Source organism: Arachis hypogaea, chromosome 16 (genome assembly GCF_003086295.3).
Source record: "Arachis hypogaea cultivar Tifrunner chromosome 16, arahy.Tifrunner.gnm2.J5K5, whole genome shotgun sequence".
In the NCBI taxonomy this organism is placed as follows: domain Eukaryota; kingdom Viridiplantae; phylum Streptophyta; class Magnoliopsida; order Fabales; family Fabaceae; genus Arachis; species Arachis hypogaea.
The window spans coordinates 63,343,474-63,365,111 of record NC_092051.1 but is presented as its reverse complement, the minus strand read 5'-3'; the positions used below and the strand labels follow the sequence as shown (position 1 = coordinate 63,365,111).

The following is a 21,638-nucleotide window of genomic DNA, read 5'->3' as shown; positions in this document are numbered from 1 at the left end:
TACCATTGGAGCAAACAATTTTGAGCTTAAGCCTCAACTAGTTTCTCTGATGCAACAAAACTGCAAGTTTCATGGACTTCCATCTGAAGATCCCTTTCAGTTCTTAACTGAATTCTTGCAGATCTGTGATAATGTTAAGACTAATGGAGTAGATCCTGAAGTCTACAGGCTCATGCTTTTCCCTTTTGTTGTAAGAGACAGAGCTAGAGTGTGGTTGGACTCTCAACCCAAGGATAGCCTAAACTCTTGGGATAAGCTGGTCATGGCTTTCTTAGCCAAGTTCTATCCTCCTCAAAAGCTCAGTAAGCTTAGAGTGGATGTTCAAACCTTCAGACAGAAAGAAGGTGAATCCCTCTATGAAGCTTGGGAGAGATACAAGCAACTGACCAAAAAGTGCCCTTCTGACATGCTTTCAGAATGGACCATTCTGGATATATTCTATGATGGTCTGTCTGAATTAGCTAAGATGTCATTGGATACTTCAGCAGTGGATCCATTCACCTAAAGAAAACGCCTGCAGAAGCTCAAGAACTTATTGACATGGTTGCTAATAACCAGTTCATGTACACTTCTGAGAGGAATCCTGTGAGTAATGGGACGCCTCAGAAGAAAGGAATTCTTGAAATTGATACTCTGAATGCCATATTAGCCCAGAATAAAATATTAACTCAGCAAGTCAATATGATTTCTCAGAGTCTGAATGGAATGCAGGCTGCATCCAATAGTACTCAAGAGGCATCTTCTGAAGAAGAGGCTTACGATCCTGAGAACCCTGCAATAGCAGAGGTAAATTATATGGGTGAACCTTATGGAAACACCTATAACCCCTCATGGAGAAATCACCCAAATTTCTCATGGAAGGATCAACAAAAGCCTCAACTAGGCTTTACTAATGGTGGAAGAAATAGGTTTAACAATAGTAAACCTTTTCCATCGTCCACTCAGCAACAGACAGAGAATTCTGAGCAGAATCCATCTAGCTTGGCAAATTTAGTCTCTGGTCTATCTAAGGCCACTTTGAGTTTCATGAATGAAACAAGGTCCTCCATTAGAAATTTGGTGGCACAAGTGGGCCAGCTGAGTAAGAAGATCACTGAAACTCCTCCTAGTACTCTCCCAAGTAATACAGAAGAGAATCCAAAGAGAGAGTGCAAGGCCATTGATATAACAATCATGGCCGAATCCAAGGAAGAAGGGGAGGACGTGAATCCCAAGGAGGAAGACTTCCTGGGACGTCTAGTGATCAATAGGGAGTTCCCCTCTGAGGAACCAAAGGAATCTGAGACTCATCTAGAGACCATGGAGATTCCATTGAACCTCCTTATGCCATTCATGAGCTCTGATGAGTATTCCTCATCTGAAGAGAATGAGGATGTTACTGAAGAGCAAGTTGCCAAGTTCCTTGGTGCAATCATGAAGCTGAATGCCAATTTATTTGGTAAAGAGACTTGGGGAGATGAACCTCCCCTGTTCACCAATGAACTAAATGCATTGGATCAACTGAGATTGCCTCAGAAGGAACAGGATCCTGGAAAGTTCCTAATACCCTGTACCATAGCACCATGACCTTTGAGAAGGCTCTGTGTGACCTTGGGTCAGGAATAAACCTCATGCCACTCTCCGTAATGGAGAAACTTGGAATCTTTGAGGTGTAAGCTGCCAGAATCTCATTAGAGATGGCAAACAACTCAAGAAAAGAGGCTTATGGACAAGCAGAGGACGTGTTAGTAAAGGTTAAAGGCCTTTACATCCCTGCTGATTTCATAATCCTAGATACTGGGAAGGATGAGGATGAATCCATCATCCTTGGAAGACCCTTCCTAGCCACAGCAAGAGCTGTGATTGATGTTGACAGAGGTAAACTAGTCCTTCAATTAAATGAGGACTCCCTTGTGTTTAAAACTCAAGGTCACCCTTCTGTAAACAAGGAAAAGAGGCACAGTAAGCTTCTCTCAAAACAGAGTCAACCAGAGCCCCCACAGTCAAACTCTAAGTTTGGTGTTGGAAAATCTTAATAATGCTCTGAACATCTGTGAGGCTCCATGAGAGCCCACTGTCAAGCTATTGACATTTAAGAAGTGCTTGTTGGGAAGCAATCCAATCTTTATTTATCTAATTTTATTTTTATTTTTGTTTTTCTTTCATGTTTTATTAGGTTCATGATCATGTGGAGTCACAAAATAAATAGAAAAATCAAAAACAGAATCAAAAATAGCAAAAGAAAAATCACACCCTGGAGGAAGGCCTTACTGGCGTTTAAACGCCAGTAAAGAGCATCTGGCTGGCATTCAACGCCAGAACAGAGCATGGATCTGGCGTTGAACGCCAGAAATAAGCAGCATTCTGGCGTTCAGGCGCCAGAAATGCACACTGAGGAAAGCTGGCGCTGAACGCCAGAAACAAGCATAGAACTGGCGTTCAACGCCAGAAACATGCTGCATCTGGGCGCTGAACGCCCAGAACAAGCACCAATTCGGCGTTTAAACGCCAGAGTTGCATGCAAAGGCATTTTAGATGCCTAATTGGTGCAGGGATGCAAATTCTTGACACCTCAGGATCTGTGGACCCCACAGGATCATCTCAGCATCTGTGGACCCCACAGGATCCCCACCTACGTCCACTCATATTCTTCCCTCTTCTCAATGTTCATCCTCTCTTCCCAATAAACACCCTTCCCCAAAACCCTTCACCAATCACCTCAAAGCTCTCTTCCCTATTACCCATTCACCACTCACGTCCATCTACTCTTCCCCATAAACCTACCTCATAAACCCCACCTACCTTCAAAATTTAAAATCACTTTCCCACCCAAACCCACCCCATATGGCCGAGCATTAACCCCTCTCCCTCCGCTATATAAACCTCTCCATTCTTCTTCATTTTCACACAACACATCCCTCTCTTCCCCTTCTTGGCCGAAACACAACTCTCTCTCCCTCTCCTCCATATCTTCTTCTTCTTCTACTATTCTTTCTTCTCTTGCTCGAGGGCGAGCAAAAATTCTAAGTTTGGTGTGGTAAAAGCATAAAGCTTTTTGTTTTTCCATTACCATTGATGGCACCTAAGACCGGAGAATCCTCTAGAAAAGGGAAAGGGAAGACAAAAGCTTCCACCTTTGAGTCATGGGAGATGGAAAGATTCATCTCCAAAGCCCATCAAGACCACTTCTATGATGTTGTGGCCAAGAAGAAGGTGATCCCCGAGGTCCCTTTCAAACTCAAGAAAAATGAGTATCCGGAGATCCGACATGAGATCCAAAGAAGAGGTTGGGAAGTTCTAACAAACCCCATCCAACAAGTCGGAATTCTAATGGTTCAAGAGTTCTATGCTAATGCATGGATCACTAAGAACCATGATCAAAGTAAGAACCCAAACCCAAAGAATTATCTCACCATGGTTCGGGGGAATTACTTAGATTTTAGTCTGAAAAATGTGAGGTTGGCGTTCAACTTGCCAATGATGGAAGAGAACGCATGCCCCTACACAAGGAGAGTCAAGTTTGATCAAAGGTTGGACCAAGTCCTCATGGACATATGTGTTGAAGGAGCTCAATGGAAGATTGACTCAAAGGGCAAACCAGTTCAACTGAGAAGACTGGACCTTATGCCTGTAGCTAGAGGATGGTTGGAGTTCATTCAACGCTCAATCATTCCCACTAGCAACCGGTCTGAAGTTACTATAAACCGAGCCATCATGATCCATAGCATCATGATTGGAGAAGAGGTGGAGGTTCATGAGATTATACCTCAAGAACTCTACAAGGTGGCTGACAAGACCTCCACTGTGGCAAGGTTAGCCTTTCCTCACCTCATTTGCCATCTATGCAATTCGGCTGGGATTGACATAGAGGGAGATATCCTCATTGATGAGGACAAGCCCATCACTAAGAAAAGGATGGAGCAAACAAGAGAGCCTATTCATGGATCTCAAGAGACGCATGAACAAGCTCATCACCAAGAAATCCCTGAGATGCCTCAAGGGATGCACTTTCCTCCACAGAACTTTTGGGAGCAAATCAACACCTCCTTAGGAGAACTGAGTTCCAACATGGGACAACTAAGGGTGGAACATCAAGAGCACTCAATCATCCTCCATGAAATTAGAGAAGATCAAAGAGCTATGAGGGAGGAGCAACAAAGACAAGGAAGAGACATAGAAGAGCTCAAGGACATCAGTGGTTCCTCAAGAAGAAAACGCCACCATCACTAAGGTGGACTCATTCCTTGTTCTCAAATTTTCTGTTTTTCGTTTTCTTTATGTTAAGTGCTTATCTATGTTAGTGTCTTATTACATGATCATTAGTATTTAGCAACTTTGTCTTAAAGTTATGAATGTCCTATGAATCCATCACCTCTCTTAAATGAAAAATGTTTTTAATTCAAAAGAACAAGAAGTACATGAGTTTCGAATTTATCCTTGAACTTAGTTTAATTATATTGATGTGGAGACAATACTTTTTGTTTTCTAAATGAATGCTTGAACAGTGCATATATCTTTTTGAAATTGGTGTTTTAGAATGTTAAATATGTTGGCTCTTGAAAGAATGATGACAAGGAGACATGTTATTTGATAATCTGAAAAATCATCAAAATGATTCTTGAAGCAAGATAAAGCAGTGAATACAAAAGCTTACAGAAAAAAAATGGCGAAAAAAAATAGAAAAGGAAAAAGCAAGCAGAAAAAGCCAAAAGCTCTTAAAACCAAAAGGCAAGAGCAAAAAGCCAATAACCCTTAAAACCAAAAGGCAAGGGTAAATAAAAAGGATCTAAGGCTTTGAGCATCAGTGGATAGGAGAGCCTAAAGGAATAAAATCCTAGCCTAAGCGGCTAAACCAAGCTGTCCCTTACCATGTGCTTGTGGCGTGAATGTGTCAAGTGAAAACTTGAGACTGAGCGGTTAAAGTCAAGGTCCAAAGCAAAAGAAGAGTGTGCTTAAGAACCCTGGACACCTCTAATTGGGGACTTTAGCAAAGCTGAGTCACAATCTGAAAAGGTTCACCCAATTATGTGTCTGTGGCATTTATGTATCCGGTGGTAATACTGGAAAACAAAGTGCTTAGGGCCACGGCCAAGACTCATAAAGTAGCTGTGTTCAAGAATCAACATACTGAACTAGGAGAATCAATAACACTATCTGAATTCTAAGTTCCTATAGATGCCAATCATTCTGAACTTCAATGGATAAAGTGAGATGCCAAAACTATTCAAGAGGCAAAAAGCTACAAGTCCCGCTCATCTGATTGGAGCTATGTTTCATTGATATTTTGGAATTTATAGTATATTCCCTTCTTTTTATCCTATTTGATTTTCAGTTGCTTGGGGACAAGCAACAATTTAAGTTTGGTGTTGTGATGAGCGGATAATTTATACGCTTTTTGGCATTGTTTTTTGTATGATTTTAGTAGGATCTAGTTACTTTTAGGGATGTTTTTATTAGTTTTTATGTTAAATTCACATTTCTGGACTTTACTATGAGTTTTTGTGTTTTTCTATGATTTCAGGTATTTTCTGGCTGAAATTGAGGGACTTGAGCAAAAATCAGATTCAGAGGTAGAAGAAGGAATGCTGATGCTGTTGGATTCTGACCTCCCTGCACTCAAAGTGGATTTTCTGGAGCTACAAAGCACAAAATGGCGCGCTTCCAATTTCGTTGGAAAGTAGGTATCCAGGGCTTTCCAGAAATATATAATAGTCCATACTTTAGCCGAGTTTAGATGACGCAAAAGGGCGTTGAACGCCAGTTCTACGCTGCAGTCTGGAGTTAAACGACAGAAACACGTCACGAACCAGAGTTGAACGCCAAAAACACGTTACAAATTGGCTTTCAACTCCAAAAGAAGCCTCTGCACGTGTAAACTTCAAGCTCATCCCAAGCACACACCATGTGGGCCCCGGAAGTGGATTTATGCATCAATTACTTACTTTTGTAAACCCTAGTAGCTAGTTTAGTATAAATAGGACTTTTTACTATTGTATTTACATCTTATGATTTTTAGTTGAACTTTGGATCATATTCATCACGTATGGGGGCTGGCCATTCGGACATGCCTGGACCTTCATCACTTATGTATTTTCAACGGTAGAGTTTCTACACACCATAGATTAAGGTGTGGAGCTCTGCTGTTCCTCATGAATTAATACAAAGTACTACTGTTTTTCTATTCAATTCAACTTATTCCGCTTCCAAGATATCCATTCGCACCTCAACATGAATGTGGTGATCGTGACAGTCATCATCATTCCCTATGAACACGTGCCTGACAACCACTTCCGTTCTGCCTTAGATTGAATGAGTATCTCTTGGATTCCTTAATCAGAATCTTCGTGGTATAAGTTAGAACCCATGGATGGCCATTCCTGAGATTCGGAAAGTCTAAACCTTATCTATGGTATTCCGAGTAGGATCTGGGAAGGGATGGCTGTGACGAGCTTCAAACTCGCGACTGCTGGGCATAGTGACAAACGCAAAAGGATCAATGGATCCTATTCCAGTATGATCGAGAACCGACAGATGATTACCCATGCAGTGACAGCGCATTAGACCATTTTTACTGAGAGGATAGGATGTAGCCATTGACAACAATGATGCCTAACATACAGCTTGCCATGGAAAGGAGTAGGAATGATTGGATGAAGACAGTAGGAAAGCAGAGGTTCAAAGGAACGAAAGCATCTCTATACGCTTATCTGAAATTCTCACCAATGATTTACATAAGTATCTCTATCTTTATTTTCTGTTTATTTGTTATTATTATTCGAAAACTCCATAACCATTTGATATCTGCCTGACTAAGATTTACAAGATGACCATAACTTGCTTCATACCGACAATCTCCGTGGGATCGACCCTTACTCACATAAGGTTTATTACTTGGACGACCCAATGCACTTGCTGGTTAGTTGTACGAAGTTGTGAAACAGATATAAGATCATGAACGTACGTATTGAGTTTTTAGCGGCGTTACCAAGGAATGGAATGATCACGATTTCGCACACCAATCTCTTCCACCAAGGAGTCAATAATATCAATGCTCATGCAGTCATTTGATGTGTCTGGATGCTGCATAGCTTTGACAACATTTAACTTGAACTCATCCTCATTGACTCTCAGGGTCACTTCCCCTTTTTGGACATCAATGAGAGTTCGTCCAGTTGCTAGGAAGGGTCTTCCTAGAATGAGAGTTGCACTCTTGTGCTCCTCCATTTCCAGCACTAAAAAGTCAGTGGGAAAGGCAAATGGCCCAACCTTGACAATCATGTCCTCAATTAGCCTGATGGATATTTAATGGAGCCATCAGCAAGTTGAAGACATATCTGGGTTGGTTTGACTTCTTCAGTCAAGCCAAGCTTTCTGATAGTGGATGCAGGTATTAGGTTGATACTTGCTCCAAGGTCACATAGAGCTGTCTTGGTACAAGTACCCTCTAATGTCCACAGTATCATAAAGCTTCCTGGATCTTTAGGCTTTTCTAGTAAGCTTTTCAGAATGACTGCACTGCATTCTTCAGTGAGAAAAACATTTTCAGTTTCTCTCCAATCCTTCGTATGACTTAAGATCTCTTTCATGAACTTAGTATAAGAGGGTATTTGCTCAAGTGCCTTTGCAAATGGGATCTTTATTTCAATAGTCCTGAGATAGTCTGCAAAGCGGGCAAATTGTTTATCCTGTTCCTCTTGGCAGAGTTTTTGAGGATAAGGCATCTTGGCTTTATATTCTTCAACCTTAGTTGCTGCAGGTTTATTCCCTACAGTGGTGGTTGAAGAAACCTTCTTAGAGGGGTTATTATCAGCACTTGCAAGTGTCTGATCCCTTATTGGCATTTGAACACCAGGATTAGGTGCTGGATGGGCGTTTAACGCCAGCTTCCCACCCTTTTCTGGCATTTGAACGCCAGAAGTGGGCATCCACTGGGCGTTTGACGCCAATTTTTCACCCTTTTATGGCGTTTGAACGCCATAATTATTCCTCTCTGGGCTTTTTCTGTCCTTAGAGGGATTTTGGACAATGGTTTGGTCATCCTCTGTCAGTTGTTCCCTTCTTGGCTTTCTGCTACTTTGAGCTGAATTATTCAATGTCTTCCCGCTCCTTAGTTGGACAGCTTGGCATTCTTCTGTTATCTGTTTAGATAGTTGCTGTCTTGTCTGATTCAATTGTGCTTCCATATTCTTGCTAGCATTTTTAGTGTCTTGGAGCATCTCTTTTAATTCTGCTAATTGTTTTGTCATAAGGAGTAATTGCTGATTAAGTTCAACAATCTGTTCTTGAGGATTAGGATTAGTAGTTACTGTCCTAGCCTCTTCTTTTATAGAAGTCTCACTGCTTGAGTACAGATGTTGATTTCTAGCAACCGTATCTATGAGTTCTTGAGCTTCTTCAATCGTCTTTCTCATGTGTATAGATCCACCAGCTGAGTAGTCTAGAGACATTTGAGCTCTTTCTGTAAGCCCATAGTAGAAGATGTCTAACTGTACCCACTCTTAAAACATTTCAGAGGGGCATTTCCTTAGCATCCCTCTGTACCTTTCCCAAGCATTATAAAGGGATTCATGATCCTCTTGTTTAAAGCCTTGGATGTCCAGCCTCAGCTGTGTCATCCTTTTTGGAGGGTAAAATTGATTCAGGAATTTGTCTGATAATTGTCTCCATGTTTTTATGCTTGCTGTGGGTTGGTTATTTAACCACCTCTTAGCTTGATCTTTTACAGCAAATGGAAACAGTAATAATCTGTAGACATCTTGATTCACTTCTTTATCACGTATTGTGTCAGCAATTTGTAAGAACTATGCCAGAAACTCAGTAGGTTCTTCCTGTGGAAGACCAAAATACTAGCAATTCTGCTGCACCATGATAATGAGCTGAGGATTTAGCTCAAAATTGCTTGCTTTCATGGGAGGTATACAGATGCTACTCCCATATGCAGCTGTAATGGGGTTAGCATATGACCCCAGAGTCCTTCTAGACTTTTCATTTCCACTTATGTCCATGATAGAGAAAAGGGAATTGATATGAATTGCAAATAAATTATATTTTTAAATTTTTTTATTTTATTTAATTAAAAGTAACCGAATAAAATAAAACAAAATAAATGGAAGATAAAAGAAAAGTTTCAAAAATTAGAAGAAAATGAAATAAAAGTAAATTGATAACTAAATTAATTAATAAATTAAGAAGATTTTGGATTTAGCAATCAGAAAGATATGATTGAAAATTATTTTGAAAAAGATATGATTGAGAAGATATGATTGCAATTTATTGAAAAAGATATGATTGAAAATATATGATTGAAGAAATTAAAAAGATTTGATTTTTGAAAAATATTTGAAAAGATCAATTTTTGAAATTAGAATTTTGACTTGACTAAAAAAAATATGATTTTGAAATTTATGAGTAAAATAAGGAAAATGTATTTTTTTAAGTTTTGAATTTTAATGAGGAAAGAGAAAAACAACAAAATGGCACTAAACTTAGAAATTTTAGATCAAAACAAAGAGAACAAACAAGAAAACTTTGAATGTCCAGATAAACACTAAGAACACTTTGAAGATCAAGATGAACACCAAGAACAAATTTTTGAAAAATTTTTATGTGAATAAAAGCACAAGGGACACCAAACTTAAAATTTTTAGAAAATCAAACACAAATTTTCGAAAAATTAAAGGAAAACACAAAGAAGACACCAAACTTAGAATTTTTAAAGATCAAGAAAGAACTAAGAACATGCAAATTCGAAAAATTGAAAGAAAATAAAAGCATGCAATTAACACCAAACTTAAAATATGAAACTAAACTCAAATAAAAGACTCAAATTTAGTGGCTCTAAACCAACAAAAATAAATTATTCCTAATCTAAGCAACAAGATAAACCATCAATTGTCCAAACTAGAACAATCCCCGGCAACGGCGCCAAAAACTTGGTGCACGAAATTACAATCACACTTTTACAATTCCGCACAACTAACCAGCAAGTGCACTGAGTCGTCCAAGTAATACCTTACGTGAGTAAGGGTCGATCCCACGGAGATTGTCTACTTGAAGCAAGCTATGGTTATCTTGTAATTCTTAGTCAGGATATCAGTAATGATTCTTAGTTTTAATTGTAAAAAGTAAAAGAACATGAAATAAATACTTGTTATGCAGTAATGGAGAACAGGTTGAGGTTTTGGAGATGCTCTGTCTTCTGAATCTCTGCTTTCCTACTGTCTTCTTCTTCACACATGCAAGGCTCCTTCCATGGCAAGCTGTATGTTGGTGGATCACCGTTGTGAATGGCTACAATCCGTCCTCTCAGTGAAAATGGTCCAAATGCGCTGTCACCGCACGGCTAATCATCTGTCGGTTCTCACTCGTGTTGCTCATCCATTGATCCTTTTGTGTCTGTCACTACGCCCAGCACTCGTGAGTTTGAAGCTCGTCATAGTCATCCCTTCCCAGATCCTACTCAGAATACCACAGACAAGTTTAGCCAATAATTCTAGCCTATACCACGAAGGTTCTAATCTTAGATTAGAAACCCAAGAGATATGCACTCAAGCTATTGCAGATAGAACAGAGGTGGTTGTCAGGCACGCATTCATAGGTGAGAATAATGATGAGTGTCACGGATCATCACATTCGTCAGGTTGAACTGCGAGTGAATATCTTAGAATAGAAACAAGCGTCATAGAATGGAAAACAGTAGTAATTGCATTAATTCATCGAGACATAGCAGAGCTCCTCACCCCCAACCATGGAGTTTAGAGACTCATGCCGTAGAGAATACAATATGAAACGTGTAAAGTGTCATGAGGTGTGTAAATACAATAGCAAAAGGTCTTATCTATAGAAAACTAGTAGCCTAGGGTTTACAGAAATGAGTAAATGATGCAGAATCAACTTCCGGGCTCCTTTGGTGTGTGCTTGGGCTTAGAATTGAAGCTTTCACATGTAGAGACTTTTCTTGAAGTTAAACGCCAGCTTTTGTGCCAGTTTGGGCATTTAACTCCAGCTTTTATGCCAGTTCTGGCGTTTTGACGCCATAATTTTTATGCTGACTTGGAACACCAGTTTGGGCCATCAAATCTCGGGCAAAGTATGGACTATTATATATTTCTGGAAAGCCCAGGATGTCTACTTTTCAACGCAATTGAGAGCGCGCCAATTGGGCTTTTGTAGCTCCAGAAAATCCACTTCGAGTGCAGGTAGGTCAGAATCCAACAGCATCTGCAGTCCTTTTTCAGCCTCTGAATCAGAATTTTGCTCAGGTCCCTCAATTTCAGCTAGAAATTATCTAAAATCACAGAAAAACACACAAACTCATAGTAAAGTCCAGAAATATGATTTTTGAATAGAAACTAATAAAAACATAATAGAAACTAACTAAAATATACTAAAAACATATTAAAAATAATGCCAAAAAGCGTATATATTATCCGCTCATCACTTCCTAGTTTGCTCCATCCTCTTCTTCCATACTTAGGAAAGGTAGAAGGCTAAAAGAAAAGCTTTTGCAACACCAAACCTAAGAGTTTTGCTCGTCCTCGAGCAAAGTAGAGTAGAAAAAGGTGTAAGAACCAGAGTTTTCACGTAAAACCGTTTTAAATAAAATAATTTTAGTGCCCGAAATAGATTCAAAATTTAGAAGTTTTAATTTGAAAATAGAAAGGTGAATTTTGATTTTAGTTGATTTTTCTAAGTTGGAAAATGTAGCTTTTTCGAAAAGTTTTTGTAAAAATACGTACTAGCACTTAAGCTGGCAGTACCGGCTCTAGTCTGTCCAGAACTGCGTATTGTGGAAAAATGAGATTTTGGGAAAATGGATTTATTATTTTGAAAGGATAAAAATAATTTAGAATAAAAAATTGGACACTAATCTTAAAGGTGTTGACCCAAAGTGGGGCAAACGGGCTAAAAACGCTAACGAGTTGGACTGGGCCCTAACCGGGCCCAAGACCCAACATATATAAGCTCATTAAATGAGCTTTTCCACTCATTCTTCTCCCCAAATGAGAAAGAGCTCGGATTGAGAAAGAAGAGAGGTGAGGGTGGGGTTTCACTATTCACCTCCACCTTTTGGGAGCCATATCTTGAGCTACAGAGCTCCAATTAACGAGCCATTTGCGGCCACGTGAAGCTCTTGACGAGCTCTTCCTTTTTATCTAAAGAAATTTGGTAATATTTCTGTCTTCACGCCCCAGTTTTCTGCCCTAAGTTTCTGCACATTTTTGTGCTGGGATTTTAAGCAAGTTTTGTGGTTTTGCTTGTTTAGGTGATCTCTAGTAGAGAGTAATTATTGGATTTTACCCCTAATCTAGTTGGGTAAGATAAGATTTCACTAAACCCTTGTATTTAGTTATTTTGTGTATCTTAGGTTTTGATGTTAGTGATATATGTGTTGTTAGTTTGAGCTTTGGTGTTGGTTGGAGTTGGTTGAGGCTTTCGATCAAGTTTGGTGGCTTCGATTTGGTGTTTGGTGTGTTTGGGAATCGGCCAAGGTATGGTTTTGGTTTCCTATATGGAATATGTAATGTTTCTGGAAACTTAGGCTAGTTGACCTTAAGATAGGATTGAATGCTTTGGGTGTATCTTTGATTGTATGTGATTTTGATGTTTGGGAATAACTTATATGATAGTGATGATGATATGGAGTTTTGGTATGAGGAGTATATAAGTTTGATGATGATTGTTGGTATTTAATGATGATGAAGGTAGATGATGAATGTGTGATTTAATTGTAATCAAGGAGGGATTGATGATTATTGAAATTGATGAGGATTTGTAGTGATTGTTCATATTGTTAATGGTTGATATTGATTATGAGTGTTATGATGGTTGTTGATGTTGATGAAATTGAGGATGAATGTTGATATTTGTTATGGTTGTTAAGAGTTGTTAGTATTGTTGATGATTATTGATGAGTTGTGTTGATTATGGTAAATGATGGTGTTGGTGTATGATGTGGGAATTGGAAAATGGTGACTTTTGAGGATTATTAATGGTTGATGGGGTTTGTTGATGTTAATAAGGTTAATGGAAAGTGGAAAATGTGAATTTAGTTGGATTAGAAATTGTTGAATGGTTTAGAAGGTTGTGTGATTGAGAAAATGGTTGAAGTAGTGTTTGTTATGAATTTTGGGTTGTTTTGGTATGGTTGAAATGAGATTGATTTGGTATTGGATTGTGAGTAGTATGGTTTTGAAGTGAGGGTTTTGTTGAAAGTAAGTTTTAAGGTTTTTGATAAAAACAAATTTTTGGTGAACTTTGACGGATCATAACTTGAGCCTCAGTTTTTAAAATTGGTTGGGATTTACTTTAAATTAAAGTTCATTGAAAACTCTTCAAATTGATATAAAGTCTGTACAATTTGGATTTTTGTAGACGAAGTTATGATCATTCAAAGTTTGGTGTGAAAATTTGAAATTCTGCAAAGCTGCAGAATTTTGTGATTTCTAGTATGTGCGCATGGACAGCCTTGCGCGCATGCACAACCATGCAAGATTTTAAACCTGTGCGCAAGCACAGACCTGTGCGTACGCACAGGCAGGGATGGGCATGCTATTTGCAGCGCTAGCACAACTTGTGCGCGCACACACCAATGAGGAATTGCAACCTGTGCGTACGCACAGTCATGTACACACGCACACGTTGGGAAGGTCAGTCTGTTGGGGGCATTAGCACGGCTTGTATGAGTGAACAGACTTGAAAATTTTTGTACCTACGCGTTCGCACACCCCTGTGCGTACGTGCACTTTAAAAATCTTCCTGGGCGTGCATACGTACACTTCTGTGCACACACACACGCCTGTTTCTCAAATTTAAAACTTTTTTTCAACTATTTGACCTTCCCAGCAAGCTTGTAAGCTTCTGTGACACCATTTTAAGACTCTTGGGCTCAATTTTTAGATTTTGGGACATGGGAAAGGTCCTAGGAGGTTTAATTGGGTTTTTCTTTGAAAAGTTAGCAAACAGAGGTTTAGGTTTCTGGTGTAGTGAGGATGAATTGGTTGAGAGAGAAGGAAGAGTGGTAAATATGGTGATTGCTGACAACGAATTTGAGAAACTAATGAACTAAGCAGTTCGGAATGGAACTTATGAATTGATGATGGTTGTGATGAGTATGAGTGGAAGTGTGCTATGAGCAGTGGCCTCTTAGATTGAATACGTGATTGTGATATGTATTGTTATCCGTCATATGGGCTGTGAAAGTCTTCCGCCTACGTTCGGATGTGTGAGTTGATGCTAGGCTTCTCACTCATATTTCTCGCAACCAGAGGAAGGTGGTAGGGCACGCTCCCTCGGAATGTTTCCCTCTGAAAGGAGAAGGTGGTAGGGCACTCATCCCTCAGAATTATTCCTCCTGAAAATGCAATTTCTCTCTGATTGCAAGGTGGTAGGGCACTAACCCACGAAATCATGCGGCAACCAGAGGAAGTTGGTTGGGCACGCTCCCTCAGAATATTTCCCTCTGAAAGGAGAAGATGGTAGGGCACTTATCCCTCAGAATTATTCATCCTTATACGCAATAGAGAGACTAATCCGGGAGTTGTCGACCAGATTTTCTGTCGGGTTTGGCAATAACTGACATGTGATATCACAGCCAATAGGACAGACATTCATCATGTGTATCTTCTATATGTTTGCTTACTTTGATTACTTGAGTTTGCGTAATTGTATAATATGCCTACTTGCTTCTTGAAATACTTGTTATATATATGAATACTACCTGTGTTTTACTTGCTTTCATTAATTGTGATTGTCTAGAGATGTGGAGGTTAGGTAGGTGGTGGTGATGGGATCGCACGAAGGTTAGGTTGGTGAAGGCTGTGGGATACAGCGGTGTGATTAGTATTAGTTAGAATCATTTACTTTTAGAAGACCCTATTTATTGTTTAAGGTTTATGTTAATTATTTTGTTCTAAGCTTGAATATCGGTTTGGTGTGAAGTTCTAGGATTGCCTTTGGCATCCCGGGGCCTTACATTTTACATATTGGGCACTGTTACCATACTGAGAATCTCCATTTCTCATTCCATACTTTGTTGTTATTTTTCAGATGCAGGCCGTAATTCACTTCGGTGAGATTGCGGATATGGTGACAGAGCGGAGTATGGTTCCTCCTTGGTTTATTTCTATTTTACTTTGTTATATCTACTCTCACATTTCTTTGTATATTTATCATTATGGCCTTAGAGGCTTATTTGAGAGAATAGTTGTATAAGCTGTTTTTAACTCAAAAACTCTGTATTTTACTATTTGTAACTTGTCGGCTTAAACTCTGCAAGTCGTGGCTAGTTCCCTATGATAATTATATTCTTATATCTATATATGTTCTATTCTTTGCATCTGTACCTTGTATCATATGCGTTAGCTTCGTGTGAACTTTTTGCGCTTTTGTAATTCTGTCTTTGAGCTTAATCCTTCTTCGGGCTTCTAGAATATATTATTGCCTTCTATATATAATATGTATATGCCTTAGAATTGTCGTAACCTCTGATTAACCTTTGCTTTACGGCTAGAGGTAAGGCTCAGGGTAATTAGGGTGTTACAGAAGGTGGGGTAGGTGGAGCTTTTGTGGGACCTACAGGTCCTGAAAGGCTGGGAAATCTAGTTTTCCTACTTCTCTGCATTGGCATTTAAATGCCCAGGGGCTGCTCCCTAGCTGGCGTTCAACTTTGACACTCTATCCAGAGTGCTCTATTTTCACTGCCGTGGATTCTGTCTCTTGACTGATGCATATGATCATGACTCTGACAACTAAAAAGAAAAAAAATAAAGAAAATAAATATAGTTGAGTAAGGTTGGGTTGCCTCCCAACAAGCGCTTGTTTAACGTCACTAGCTTGACCTTTGCTGTACTTAATTTAGTAAAAAAGTTGAGCCTCCTGGCTCTATATCTCCTTCAAGGTAATGCTTAATTCTCTGTCCATTGACAGTGAACCTGTTTTCAGGATCTTTTCTTTGAAGTTCTATGTGTCCATAAGGTGATACTCTTGTAATCACATACAGTCCCTTCCAGCAGGATTTGAGTTTCCCAGGGAATAATCTGAGCCTTGAGTTGAAGAGCAGAACTTTTTGCCCTGGTTCAAAGACTATAGAATCTATCTTCTTGTCATTCCACCTCTTTGACTTTTCCTTATAGGTCTTTGCATTCTCAAATGCATCTAAGCGAAATTCATCCAACTCATTTAGTTGGAACAGCCGTTTTTCTCCTGCTGCTTTAACATCGAGGTTGACGAATCTAGTGGCTCAATAGGCCTTGTGTTCTAGTTCCACTGGTAAATGACAGGACTTCCCATATACTAACTGATATGGTGAAGTTCCAATGGGGGTTTCGAAAGCTATTCTGTATGCCTACACAGCATCATCAAGCTTTCTGGCCCAATCCTTTCAAGAGGCACTTACTGTCCTCTTTAGGATTCACTTTAGTTCTCTATTTGAGACTTTAGCTTGCCCATTGGTTTGTGGATGATACGGTGTTGCTACTTTATGGTGAACTCCATAAAAGCTCAAGACAGAATTCAGCTGTCTGTGGCAGAAATGAGTTCCTCCAACACTGATTAATGTCTTAGGGACACCAAATCTACTAAAGATGTTCTTTTGGAGGAACTTCATTACTACTTTGGTGTCATTGATGGGTGTTGCTATTGCTTCAACCCATTTAGACACATAATCTACTGCCACAAGGATGTAGGTGTTTAAGTATGAAGGCGGCAATAGTCCAATGAAATCTATGCCCCGTACATCAAACAACTTAATCTCTAGAATTTTTTGTTGAGGTATGCTGTGACCATGAGGAAGATTATCAGCCCTCTGGCAACTATCATAGTTACGTACAAACTCTCTAGAAAGTTTGAAGAGAGTAGGTCAGTAAAAACCACTTTGGAGTACCTTAGTGACTGTCCGCTCACCTCCAAAGTGTCCTCCATAGTCAGAGCCATGGCAATTCCATAGAATTTTCTGTGCCTCTTCTTCAGACACACAATTGTCAACCAATCAAGACCACAAGAAGCATCTAGAATAGGAATTTTCATTTAATTGTAATTTGCTTTTAATTTCATTTTGTAATTTAGGAGAGCCTATATAAAGGCCTTAGTCTTTACATTGAAAGCATTCGAGAGATTCTGGAAATCCTGGAATGGGGATTAGAGAGGGGTCTTCGGACTCCCTCCCCTCACACACTTTTCCTTTTCTTTCTTTTCTTTGTACTTTTCATTTATGAATTTTGAAGTTTTATTTTCGGTTTTTATCTTCATCTTTACTTTTCTGCAACTTTCTTTCTTTTCTATTTTTGTAGAGCAATGATCAACTAACTCTTTACATTGGGTTAGAGAGCTCTATTGTGATTCAATGGATCAATTGTAGTTCTTATTCTTCTTCTTCTTTCTTTTCTCTTGATTTTACTTGAAAGCTTTCGATCTTCATCCAATTGGGTAGTTATCTTGGAAAAGAAACTATTCATACTTGGATCTCTTCTGAACCTTGGAAGAGGAATGAAGAGATCATGCTAGAAATGCTTTCTCATGCTGGACCAAATTGGGTGTGGATGGATATGTGACTATAATCCTTCCAACACTTGATTTGGGAAATGCATGTGGTATAATCAGTGACCATACTTCATCTCTTCTCATAAGCAATTGGCCAAGGAATTGGCTATTGATCAAGATTTGAGAGATTGAATTCCAAGAAATTGGAATTCGATCAATTAAGATTGCCAAGGAGATCAATGAATGCATTGATTGAGGAAGAGATGAGAATGAACTTGATCCGGAGGATTGCAATATCTCTTGATCCCAATGTTTATTTTATTTTTTTAGTTCTTACATTTACTTTTCTTGCCATTTTACTTTTCTGCACTTTATCGCTTTCTTTACTTTCATGCAATTTACATTTCATTGCTGCTCATCATCCAAATCTGAACCGTCTAACTAGGATAATCAATTAACCATTGATTGCTTAATCCGTTAATCTCTGTGGGATTCGACCTCACTCTATTGTGAGTTTTTACTTGACGACAATTCGGTACACTTGCCGAAGGAGATTTGTTGCGAGACAAGTTTTTCGTGCATCACGGATGCAAGTTCATTACTAGGAGAACTTGACTTGTGACTATCATCATCAAGGAAATTTGCTTCATGAAAGACTTACTCTGGGGATTGCGCACAATCCTCCTTAGCATCAATTGTAACATCTTTGACAGAATGCTCCACAACTTTGGATTCCCATGGAGGTTCAGCGTCTCCTAAGTCTTCAACCAACTCTTCTTCTTCAATAATAATAGCTTCCTCTACTTGTTCCAGTATGAAGCCATGCTCTTTCTTGTCCACTGGAGTTTCTAGTATCTCCTTCATACTACGCTCTTTGTTAGATTGTCCACATGGGCTGTGGGAGGTCCTTGAATGTTCGAACGTCTAGAAGATAATTGACTTACTACTTGCTCCAGTTGATGAAGGGTTATTTGAAGTCGATTTACTATTTCCTTGAGGCGAACCTCTGATTCTTGGGGTGATAGATTTGGATATGGTACAGGGAGAAGTGGTGGTGTTTGGGAGTGATTGGATTGGAACTGGGTTAAATGAGGATCATACGGTGGTGAATGGTGAAAAGGAGCTTGTGAGTGTGGTAGTTCGAAGTTGTGTTGAGAGGATGGTCTATAAGTACAGGGTGGGGCTTGTTGGTAATTACAAGGTTGTCCACCATGCCTATTAGCTTGGTATGCATTGTGGAATGGTCTTTGTCCATCATATCTTGGAGGGTGTTGTTGCCTAAAGGGTTGATCAGATCTTCTTGGCTCCATCCATCTTTGATTGCTCTGACCTTGATGCATGTTCCTGTTATAACTTCCATTCCTTTCAGTAACATTAGAACCAAACTCAAAGCGACAGGGGTGAGAATTCATAGTAGCTAAAAAGAAATAAAGAGGGGAAAAATAAAGATAAATAAATAAGCAAAAGAAAAATATTTACAATAACCAATAATAAGGCACACGATTGTAGTTCCCCGGCAACGGTGCCATTTTGACGTTAGGATTTTTGCCAGTAAAGAATTTCGTAAAAATAGTCGCGTTGTAGATATAGTCTCTAAACCAACAGAAATCCCTTCGTACAAAAGTTTTGGTTGTCACAAGTAACAAACCCCTAAATAAATTGATAACCGAAGTATTCAAACCTCGGGTCGTCTTCTCAAGGAACTGCAGGGAAGTATGTTCTTATTATTGGTTATGGAGATTGTAAATCGGGGTTTTGAGAATGAGGAGTGAATAGTTTAATTAGCAAATAAAGTAAATGAAGAACAAGCAATTTAAATGGCAAGTAAAATAAATTAATGACTGTAAATAAACTTTTGGCAAGGTATGAGAAATTAGAGGTCCTATCCTAGCTATCCTTATCAATGATGATGAGAATTGAATCTTAATTCCACGTTGTTAACCTTTACTAAGATAAAGGAAGGTCAAGGGATTAATTGGTTTGATCTTCGAATCCTATTTATTTCCTAAGAAAAGATTGGGAATATTAAAGTTCAATTTAATTAACAAAGATAACAATTATCATTCATGTTTGAGTTTGATAACTCCTGAGTTACGGATTTCTTAACCAAGACCAAAAGGAGAAAAGTAAATCTACTAGAATAAAAATGTCTTCAAATGGGAATAACAATAATGTAAATAAGAGAAAGTAATATTAAACTGAAATACCTCAAATAGCATTAATTCAAAAAAGTAATCTATAACATGGAAGAATTCATAATATAAATTGCAAAAGTAAATAAAAGGGAATATTGAACCTGATAAAGAGATAATCCGGAAAGCGAATAAAATCCTAATTCTAAATCCTAATCCTAAAGAGAGAAGAGAGAGGAGAGAACCTCTCTCTAAACTAAATCTAAATCATGAAAACTAACTGAAGTGGTGTCTCTCTTTGAACAGATGCATTCCCCCACTTCATAACCTCTGGTCTATGCCTTCTGAAATTGGATTTGGGCCAAAAAGGGCTTCAGAATTCGCTGGGAATGTTTTCTGCAATTTCTGGTGCGTGGCCTCTGTCACGCGTCCGCGTGGGTCACGCTATCGCGTCATTCGGAGTTTTTCCTTGTCACGCGGTCGCGTCAGTCATTCGACCGCGTCATATGTGTTCTGCTTAAGGAAAGGAAAGTAAAACCATGCAATTAATATGAATAAGTGGGTGAAGGATTGAATAAATCACTCAAACTAAGCACAAAATATATCATAAAATATGGATTTATCATACGCACAGGTCAATTTTTAGCCAAGTGTGCATACGCACACATCTGTGCGTGCGCACAGGCCGCTGCACGTGGTTGCATTAATGAAACACGTGCTGTGCATTTTTTTGAAGCCTCTTGGCCCATTTTGGAAGCCTTGGATGCTGATTTTGGAGTGCTATATGAAGGGGATATCAACATATATGAAGGCATTAGTTATTATTAGGTTTTCATTAGGTAGTAGTAGTATAGGAGGCTTCTATAGGAGTAGGAGTAATGTAGATAGTAGAATTCTCTCTTAGGGTTTCATTTTCATTCCAATTGTATCATTTTATAGCAAGCTTAATTTTGGACTTTGATCATCTTTAATTGTAAGTACTCTCAATTTCCTCTTCAATTATAGCACTTTTACTTTCATTTCCTTTTGTTCAAGCTACCTTGTTCATATTTGCAATTTTGTGTTTCTTGAAGTTTTGATCAATGAATTTTATGTCTCATGTTTCCTTTATGTTTGATTGCTTGCTTATGTTTGGTTTTGTTGATAGTTGGTTGTAGTTTTCCATTTTACTTTACAAGTTTCTATGTTTTACTTTCATGCACACAAGGTGTTTGTGAAAATACTAACTTTAGATTTCGAGTAAATTTTCACACCTTGGCTTGAAGTTTGAGTTCCTAGGATACTAGAGTCATAATGTCCGACATTTAGTGGTAATTCTTGGGTAGTTAGTTGACTCTTGTTTCCATTAACGCTACCTTTTTATCAACTAGTTTGGTAAATTAGCTAGGACTTATGGATTAAGGTCAATTATGCTTGCTTGACTTACTCCTCGATGTTAGGGTTTAACTAGGCGACATTGACTCATCATAATTATCATAGTTGTGGTTATGACGATGATAGGATTCCTCGGATCCTCATTCCCAAGTCAAGGCTTTTCATGCATTTATAGCATTTTCACAAGTTTTGATCTTGTACCTTGTTGCTTGCATTACTTTCCATTTTGATCATCTCTTTGTTCTTTTATTGCTTAGTTCTTTTACTTTTTCGTATCTTTGATTGCACAAAACCCTTTGTTTTTAACAACCGAAAGCGTAACACTTTGATTGCATTCCTAGCGAGAATGACCCGAGGTTGAATTACTCTTGATCTCGGTTTATGTTTTGTATTTGAATATCTAAACTTTGAAGTTGAGAGTTAGTTGTTGATTTAGCTATGCTTGCAACAAAGTGATCTTATTTTGAGAAATTCTAGATCAACACAAATCTTCTCACTCACCAAGTTTTTTGCATCGTTACCGGGGATGCAAACGGTGTTATATCTTTTGGTTGTTGTGAATATGTTAATAGTGTAAATAGAACTTTTTGGTTGTTTGTTTGTTTTTGCTAGTAGGTTTTGTTTATATTTTCTTTATGACTTTTTCACACCATCACCACAATGCACCTCAATGGA

General features: G+C 38.7%; 1 non-coding gene across 1 annotated transcript; it reads right to left on the bottom strand.

The window, feature by feature from the left end:
• Positions 1 to 304: 304 nt before the first annotated feature.
• LOC112760578 (small nucleolar RNA R71) lies at positions 305 to 412 on the bottom strand. Its single transcript, XR_003181011.1, has one exon. It is a non-coding gene; the product is annotated as a small nucleolar RNA R71 (small nucleolar RNA).
• Positions 413 to 21,638: the final 21,226 nt, after the last annotated feature.